The following is a 10,395-nucleotide window of genomic DNA, read 5'->3' on the forward strand; positions in this document are numbered from 1 at the left end:
AATTTAGAATTTGGGTGAAATGTTTAGCACTGGGAAACACTTTTTGAAAGATAAATAGTGCATTTTATATCCAACTATATAGAGCAGACCAAAATGACGAACAAATGAGGGGGGAAGAGGGACAGAGGGACATTGCTCCAAATCAGGGACAGTCCCTCGAAACCAGGGACAGTTGGGAGCTATGGCTATAACTTTTGCGCAAATCAATAAATATACGCTTATTGGGATTTTTTTTTTTCTACCAAAAATATGTAGCAAAATACATATTGACCTACATTTATTAAGAAATTTAATTGTTTTAATTTTTTTTTATTAGATATGTATTATAGCAGAAAGTAAAAAATATTGTTATTTTTTTTTTCAAAATCGTCAGCCTTTTTTGGTTTATAGTGAAAAAAAAATGAAAAAATGCAGAGGTGTTCAAAAGAAAGCTATTTTTGTGGGAGAAAAAAAAAGGACATACATTTTATTTGAGTACAGCGTTGCACAGCTGCTCAATTGTCAGTTAAAGTAATGCAGAGCCGTTATGCAAAAAATTGCCTGGTCATGAAGGGGGTAAATCTTCCAGAGGTCAAGTGGTTAAAAAAAAAATAGACACAGGATTCGGAACATTGTGCTATTACTGTGGTAGCATGGATGACAGCGATTGTCTCCAGCGACCCCTCAGGTATGAGCTATGCATACTTACATAGTACAAGCGGGACTAATGTACGTATGCAATACAGATCATACCTGGAGTTCAGCTTCTCCTTTTGGGGAGATTTCTTTTCACTTCCTGTCATTGGGGTGCAGCAGGAAACAATAGGAAATCTCTACAAAGTTGAAGAGTGTCTACAAAAATGGGCAGTTGTCATTGAAACGGATGCCCCCATTGGAAGATTTACTCTTAGCTCTGGTGACAACTGAAATACTTGGGAATTCCCATTCCTTTTGGCTAGGTCTCCATGGTAGATTGCTTTTTAGATGTGTTTAACAGGCGGCGAAGAGGCGATATGTCGCCTCCTCACCACCTGCTTTAACATGGTAAATGCATTACATGCAGTTGCAGGGCAGCTCTACCACCTGTTTTTACCACCCTCCAACATCAAATGTAAATGAGCCCATTGTGTCTGGAGGACAGTGGTCACCCAGATCAACAGAGAGGATGAATCTACCCAGTGGGGACACAGACAGCAATAACAACCTGACAGGGGATCTTATCTTTACTTCCTTTTTTCAAAAGAAAACAAGAAGCTTTGACTATGCATACAGCTTAATCCTTATGTTAGGCAAATCACCTGTCCTTAACTGTCTGCCAGGTATGCACAGTGCAGCTCAATAGCACCTTAGGAAGAAGAGCAGAGCATGCAAGCCCCCACCACTACCACATCCAGGGAAATCTACATTGAAATTTATGGATGGATCAGAAATGTGGAAAATGAAGCATAGATTTAAATTACAATATATTAGCACATATAATGCAGCTGCGATTTATTTATTTGAGGTGCGACAATGAGTTTTCTAAAATAGTAAATGACATAAGTAGTGAGATATTACATAACTGCAATAAATGGGCCAGAGAATGATGAAAAGTCACTCCAATGGGGTCACACACAAAAAAAACTGAATTTATTTTTAATAGCCTGGGGAAGGGTCAGAACTTATTGCTGTCTTCATGTTCCTGCCTTAGTATTAACTGCTCCCCTGTTTCTTGTATGAGCATCACAGAGACAGAAAATGGGGGTACAGCTCACCAATGGGATCACAGACAGAAATAAAAACCAGACAAATTTTAAAGCTAAAGTGTAGTCCTTTATTAACTCAGAAAATTGGCGACCTCTAGTGGCAGAGAAAATGTACTACAGACGACAGCTCTGGAATGAAGGTGAGTACTGTGGTAAAAGTTACATTATTTTTACATGCCTTGGGACCTTTGCTGTAATTTTAAAGAGGAATTCCAGGTAACAATACTCTTGAATATGTACCGCTGCCCCTGAAGGAGCTATTGGAGATATATATGGGTTCTTTTTTCCAGTAATTGCCCGACAGCCAGGCACATGATCACAATCGCTCTTTTGCCCTGTACACACGGTCGGAAATTCCCATTAAAAAAAGTCCGATCGGATTATGTTGTCAGAAAATCCGATCATGTGTGGGCTCTATTGTACTTTTTCTGACGGATTTTCTGACGCACAAAGTTTGAGAGCAGGATCTAAAACTGTCCGACAACAAAATCCAATTGCATAAATTAGGATCGTGCATAGACAATTCCGACGGACAAAGTGCCACGCATGCTCAGAATAAACTAAGAGACAAAAGCTATTGGCTACTGGCCCGTTTATTGTCCCGACGCGCGTGTTTGACGTCACCTCGCTCAGAACGATCAGATTTTCCAACAACTTTGTGCGACCGTGTGTGTGCAACACAAGTTTTGGACAAAATCCGTCCGGAAAAATCCAACGGATTTTGTGGTCGGAATGTCTGACCGTGTGTACAAGGCATTAGGCTCAATGACAAGTCCAGGGGTGTCGTTTTTGGGGTTTTTATTTTGGGATAATTTTGACATGGTTGGGTAACTGAATGGGATACTCAAAAAAAAAAAAAACGATGTAAAAGCCACCTCCTTTGAACAATTAGAGCAGAGTCCCTTTAAAGAGAATTAGATAGACAGAGCTCTTCAGGACACCAGCTGATGTCCCCTTTATTTACTCACACAGCTGACTCTCTAGCACCCGAGGGGTGGTAGCAGCCCACAGTCTCTCCCAAAAGTCTGTACTCACAAAATGTCAAAAAAGGTGGTTGCCTCCTTCCAACATCCATGCAACACCCTTTTCCTTTGATACCAGACTAGATCGTCAGACAACAGCCACTCGGTCAGGTCTCAGAATTTTCAGCAAAGGAGCCCCTCAGATCGCCCACCTAAGGCCTTAGTGGCACGCAAGCATATGTAAGGATAGTCTAAAGGGGCAAGAAGCCCCCCTTATGCGTGTGTTCCTCTCCTACAGGTAAAGACCTTGAAGCTCTGTGTCTAAAAGTATTTATTCAGACTCCCAGCAGCCATCTAGGCCATCCTCCTAGGGATTGGCCAGGAATGTATAAATGCTCATACTACTATTTGCATTGCTCCATACCTATGTTCCAGAGAGATACAGAGATCTCTAGAAAGCGGAGAGGGCAATAAAATCTACAACAGGTAAAACACTGACCAGACAAGAATAATCAAACGCGGCTACACTGATTATAGTGAGCAACACTAAATTTGCCTAACAACAAAACAGAAGCTCCACTGGACACAGTGAGCTACAACTAAATCGACCTAATCCTAGCACCTGTCTAGGAGGATGCTACACAGTTATGTTGTTTAAACTTGGGTCAATGTAACTATGCATATACCATACCTTCTTGATCCCTCGGGAAGCTGGAAATCACTGAAGTAGGCACTGCTACTCCAGCAATTGCCCCTGCTTCTGGGTTCCCTGCTGCTTATTGAATACAGGAGGTTGCCTGCTCAGCACTCTCCACCTCATCCAATCAGAGAATGCTTTTCATTCATTGCGAAAATACAAAGCAATCTGTGAATGATACCCATACTCTCTTAGTTTCTCCGGCGCCCCCCCCCCTCTGGCCACATGCAGTACTGCATAGACAAGCAGTGGTTGTGGAACAAAATATCAGTTTCTATTGATTCCTGTGGGGAAGCTCGCTTTGATATACGAGTGCTTTGGATTACAAGCATTCTTCTGGAACAGATTATGCTTGTAATCCAAGGTACTACTGTATAACAAATAGAACATAGATGTTTCTAACCCTTGCCTTCTCTTTTCAATGTGGAGTCCTACTTAACCTACACCCTAGTTAGGAAACAATATATTTTACCTTGCTTAGATCTATGTGCTAATACACTGACTGATCCTTGTGTGCATTACAGAGATGTGAAGATTATATTATAATTGTAAAATATGTGTGATTATAAAATTAAAATGTTATTAAAATGATGCATATAGATAAGCTTCCCGTGTTTCTATACATATAAATTGGGAAATGCTTTAAAGCTGAACTCCAGTCAAAGAGCTAAGCACTTAGCCTGAAATATATATATATACTCTCTTTTTTACATTACATTGCCAAAGGATTTGCAGTTCTATCCAGCCACCTTTGAAACTCATACCCCCCTGCTACACAGTACAACCAGGAAGGTGACAACACTTTCTCTGTAAGCCCTTGTACACACGGTCAAACATTCCAACGGAAAATGTCCGATCGGAATGTGTTGTTGGATAATCCGACCGTGTGTGGGCTTCATCTGACTTTTTCCGTCGGAACGTCTGACCAACAAAGTTTGAGAGCTGGATATAAAAATTTTCCGACAACACGATCCGATCAGACTTTGTTCGATCGTTTGTAGAGAATTCCATTCGGACAAAGTGCCACGCATGCTCAGATCAGATTCCTAGACCAAAGCTATTGGCTACTAGCCTCAACATAGTCCCGTCGTAATGAAATAACGTCACCGCGTTCCGAACGATCGGATTTCCAAAAACTTTGTCCGACCGTGTGTATGCAACACCAGTTTCGGACTGAAAAAATCAGACGGATTTTGTTGTCGGAGTGTCCGACCATGTGTACAAGGGCTTAGAGTTCAGAATATATTGGTGTCACCACCCCACCCACAGCTTGCTGGTTGGACAATGATCAGCAACACACCATCTACTTTGGTCTCTTTGTTCTGAATCTCATCACTCTTTTGAATAGAACCCCCAACTGGGGAGATTTGTCTTCACTTCCATTTCTGATAGAAACTAAGCAAAGGCAATAAGGAAAACCTAAGAGAGACACTAACATTTGCGCCCTCTTGTCTAAAGAAAAACACTGAACAAAAAGGTTTTGGATGGAATTAGGCTATAAAAATAGCCCAGAGTAGGTTCGTAATCTAGTCAAAAACAGCAAAAATCTTAAAGTGGTAATAAACCGCAGCAGTTAAAAAGAAAAAAGATCCCCTGTAAGGCAATTGCATAATGTGCTAGTATGTATCGCATGAAGCCCTTCAACAACGCGGTGTCACTGCTGACAGGTAGACATGTGCAATTCCTTTCGTTCCAAATTCGAATTTCAACAAATTAATTCATTCGGAAATATCCGAATTAACGAAAACCCATTGAACAAATTTTTCCGAATATTCGTAAATTCGTACATTCACACATTCAAAAATTCATACATTCGTAAATTCTTAAATTTGTACATTCATATATTGGTAAATTCTGAAATCTGAAATAATTAACTAATAATAACTTTACTATTACTAACTATTAAATTATAGGTATTGTAATTTTCTTTCAAATTTGGCTGTTAGTGAATGTAACAAATACGAATTTATCCGAAGTTACTAATTATCCAAAATTTAGCCGTCTCTAAAGGAATGGAACGTAATGAATTAATAATAATAAATAACAATAATAATAATAATACAAACTTTTTATTATTAATTTGTTCAATTCCATTTGTTTAGATGCGGCATTCGTTATTTTGGATAATTAGTAACTTTGGATAAATTCGTATTTGTTACGTTCACTAACAGACAAATTTGAAAGGAAATTACAATAGTTATAATTTAAGAGTTAGTTACCATTTCATATTTTATATTTTTCTCATTTCAAAATTTTCAAATTTTCTAGGTTACGAATTTTCGAATTTACGAATGTTCGAATTTTACGAATTGCGATCATAATGAATGACCCGAAAAAAAAAAAAAAAAAAACGAGTGAAAAGAAAACTAAACACATTTTTTTGTTAGTGCACATGTCTAGCCTTCCATCTTTCCCGGGTCTTCCATCAGGGTTCACAGGCTACAGCTGTATGGGCGGCCAAATGGCGTCACCCCTTGCATGCACGTGGCAGCCCTCCGCTCCGGCACAGTATGCTGCACCTTCAGAGCGCATGTGTCGGTGATGTCATCGGCTGCATCCTGTGTGAATATCTCCTAATCAGTGCATGTTTAGGAGATATTTATTCTACCTACAGGTAAGCCTTATTATATTATCACAAAGCAGACTTTACTACCGCTTTTAGTAAAATTAACAAAAGCTCCATTCCTGCTACTTCAAAGTGTCATTCTGCATGTCGAGTATAGGGCATGCAGATATATGCCCTATACACGGGCATGAACTGTTCACTTAATTGGGCTTCCCCATGTTCATATGATGCCCAAAAGAAGCTCTTGCTTCATGCGACTTTCAAAGGTTGGTTTTGCGATTCCCATGTGATCCTGTTGCGTGACAGAATCGCATTGCATTTAGGGTGCCATTAAAGGATAATGGCACCCAAACATGTGTCGCACGTTTTGCAGCGATTGCCCCGTGCTTCAGAATCGCAAGGCAGAATTGCAATGAATCTGTTCATGATTCCAAATCGCAAAGTGTAAATGGGAACTAAAGAATGTGAATGTGTAAAAATTAGCCCATTTATAACTATTTCTGTTTTTAGAAATATAGACATCATTCATCTTGTGAAATATCAGAGCAGAGACTACTAAAATTACAGTGCGTTAAAAATAAAGTGTTTTTAAACCTTAAAAAAACACGTGTTTATTTCCAAACCTTGACAGCCACAAGGACAAGGTTACAGGAGGTAACGCGTTTCACACTGATATATATATATATATATATAATATTAGCAGAGACCCTAGGGAATAAAATGGCAATTGCTGCAATATTTTATGTCACACTGTATTTGCCAGCGGTCTTTCAAATGCAATTTTTACACTTCAATAAATAAATAAAAAATAAAACAGAAAAGTTAGCACAATTTTTTTTGTTTTAATGTGAAAGATGATACGCCGCGAGAATCGTGAGAGAATCGTGATCTATCTTCTAAGCCCAAAAAATTGCGATTCTCATTTTAGCCAGAATCGTGCAGCTCTAGAACACAGTGCTTCTTCAAACCGTCTACCTGCCTGTCAGTATTAATATACACTGAACTACGCATGCGCAGATTAGCATACACTTACGGCACAACTCTATACCATGATGATGCGACTCACGTGCCCATGTGCGGGACTCACTTCATCATGGCCCAGCTTAGCAAGTGGCTGAAAAGTGAAAAGCTGAAAGGAAAACCAGCAGAAGGTGTCAGTGCCCGAAACTGATGGAAGCACTGACAGCACAGTGCTGGAGGGAATCACTTGCAATGTAATCTACTATAATGTGATAATATGCTGTGTATACTAGCACAATATGGATAAAAGCTTCTGGGCCCAATAAAAAAAATCATATTGAGGGAGGTTTACTTTTACTTTAAGACAAATTAAGTTGACTTGCTGACTCAAACAGGGTGAAAGTTTTTCTGCCTGGTACTAGCAATGCACTAAAATGGTAACTGAAGCCTTGAAAAAAACATCTTTGTGATTAATGATTGCACAATTTATTGCAATGCATCACCACAAGATGGCGCTATGATACACTGCAATAAAAATCAAGCTGTCAAAAGGCTCCTTCTAAGATCTTCCCCTAGCCTGCCATAGCTCCCATATTCCCCTCTCCACAGGTTTCCTTTAAATGGTCAATGTAGATTTTTATGCTACTTCTGGTAGCATTTGACCATTTTATTGGGGATTCTGTGTGAAAAGTATGCCATCAAGGACATTTCCTTTTGCCTGCAGCAATCACACAGGCCCACCATTCACTTTACTGATACAGAGATGATTGTACCATGAACATCATGTGGCTTCCTGAGTTTATCTATAACTGGAAGGCAAAGAGTGATGAGCAAGTGAGTGGGCAGATTTTTTTAAAAATTTTTTCCCCCGATTTTTGTTTGTTCATCCAATCGAACATTTATCACACAAAAAAACAAAACAAAAAAAAAAAACCCATGCATGGCCAGACTAAGTTATTTATAATATTATAATATAATATTTATAATATTAGCCAGCCAAGAGCCAGTCTAACTAAATCTGGTATATATTCCGAGACAGATTGGGAAATGGGGGCAACCACAGGGGAAAGGTGGACCCACAGCGCTCAGCAGCAAAAATGGTTAGATAGAGTTTGTGCGTACTCACAGCACACATGTGATGTCTCTAACTAATGCCGCGTACACACGTAGCAGACTATCCGGCGGACTTTCCGAACGAGCTACTTGCCCACACGGCACTTTTTCAGCAGACTAATATGGCGTACTAAGTCCACCGGACTATCTGCCGTACTTTTGAAATGAACGGACTCGCCCACACACGTGGAGAAATGTCCGCTCATTTTGAGTGCGTCTCCAGGTAGCCGGGGCCAGCGAGGGAGGCGTTGCTGGCCCGTCACCTAGTATGGACTTAAAGGGGAACCCCTATGCCGAAAAATCGGCGTGGGGGTCCCCCCTAGGTCCATATCAGACCCTTATCCAAGCACGCTACCCGGCCACCTAGGAAAGGGGGTGGGGACGAGCGAGCGCCCCCCCTCCTGAGCCGTACCAGGCCGCATGCCCTCAAAATGGGGGGTGCCTTGGGGCATGGCCCCCCCCACCCCAAAGCACCTTGTTCCCATGTTGATGAGGACAAGGGCCTCTTCCCGACGACCCTGGCCGTTGGTTGTCGGGGTCTGCAGGCGGGGGCTTATCGGAATCCGGGAGCCCCCTTTAATAAGGGGGCCCCCGGATACCGGCCCCCCACCCTATGTGAATGAGTATGGGGTACAATGTACCCCTACCCATTCACCTGTAAAACAAAGTAAACAAAAACACAACACACAAGGGTTTAAATAGTTTATTGCACAGCTTCCGGGGTCTTCTGTCCGTCTTCGGGGGTCTTCTCGCCGGACTCCTCCGCTATCTTCTGCTAGCTCTTTTGCTAGCGTAGTAGCCCGGCTTACTTCTTCGCCGCCGCCCTCTTCTTCCGACTTCGGGGTCTTGTCCCACCCTCTTCGGGGGGCTTCTCCCCCTCTTCGGTTCTTCTTGCCGGGCCACCGCGCCTTCTTTTAGCTCTTCTGTCGCTGTCTTCTGTTCTTCTCTTCTCTTCAGATGTTGCCTCGTCGCTGCCTCCGCTCACAATGGCAGGGATGCAGCGCGCGGCGACTTATATAGGGACATCACTGGATGATGTCCCCGCCCATTATGTCACAGTCCCAGAGGATAGTGGGACCCAAAAAAATGACATGCCAAATGTGGCATGTCAGAGGGGTCACCTACACTTAAAGAAGAAGTTCCATTTTTGGGTGGGACTTCTGCTTTAATAGCAATCCTCAATTAAAAGAAAATACATAAAAAAGGAACTTCACTGGTCACATCAGGGAACCGTAGCTCTCAGGTCCACCTGCCCTCTGCAGCCAAAGTGGCAAAGTTTACCCAACATGTGCCGAACGCTACACACTCAAGCACCTGGAGAAGTATTACAGATGCCAAGAAACCGCATACAATGCACACCTTTATGGTACGTTTGTCCAGAGAAATGGGGTTAAAACAGGAGGGGGTTTCTCATTGCTTCCTCACTGCCTGTCAGAAGCCAAACGCAATCTGAATGTGTCTAAATCTACCCTTATCTTGCATGATTGCGCCATGTTCCAGTTGTATGAAGCTGATCTTTACCACATGCTACCAGTGTAGCCTATACAATAGGGAGTCGATTAACAGAGCCCGGGACAAGGTTATGGCTCACCCCCCAAGCATAAATTCCCCCTTCACCCAATACAAATCCACCCCCTGCTGAAATCCCCCACCCCACCACAAATCTTTGCCCCCCCCCCCCCACACTCCCCCCCTCCAACACAAATCCCCTTCCCCCAATTCCCCATCCTAGCACAAACACCCCCCCCCCCACAAAATTTCCCCTCCCAACACAAATAACCCCCAATCATCCCTATTAGCACAAATTCCCCTGCCCCAAAAAATTATTTCCCCTCTACCATGTTACTTTTATAGCAAAAAAAAAAAAAAAACCCTCCTAGCACAAATCCTCTTCCCCCATCCCCCCTCCCATCACAAATCTCCAAATCACCACTCCAAGCACACCTCCCCAAGTTTGTCCTCCTAGAACAATTCTTACCTCCTGCCCCCATCCCCAAATTCCTCTTCTCAGCACAAATCCCCCCCCCCCAGCCTCATGATACCCCAGTGCCTAGGACAGCCTCCCCTCCTGCCCACCCCTTGCCCTGGCCTGATTATTATAATTATTGTAATTTTTATTGAGAGAATATTTTACAGAATATGAAAAGATACAGAACTGACAATAGACAAAGAAAGCAGTCAAAGAATAAAAATAAATAACTAAAAGAAATCACAGCAAAACAAAACGCATAAAGGAAAAAAACAACAGAAAAGTATTACGTAAAACAATATTAGAATAAAAAGAAAGACTGAGAGACATCGTATATGTCGTAATGCAGAGGTTGGGGTCTTGAACTGGTGCTTCAATAACATGACTAATATCTGACAAAAGAG

This window comes from Lithobates pipiens, unplaced genomic scaffold (genome assembly GCF_037356315.1).
Source record: "Lithobates pipiens isolate NorthernLeopardFrog02 unplaced genomic scaffold, aLitPip1_a1.2 Scaffold_1, whole genome shotgun sequence".
NCBI lineage: Eukaryota > Metazoa > Chordata > Amphibia > Anura > Ranidae > Lithobates > Lithobates pipiens.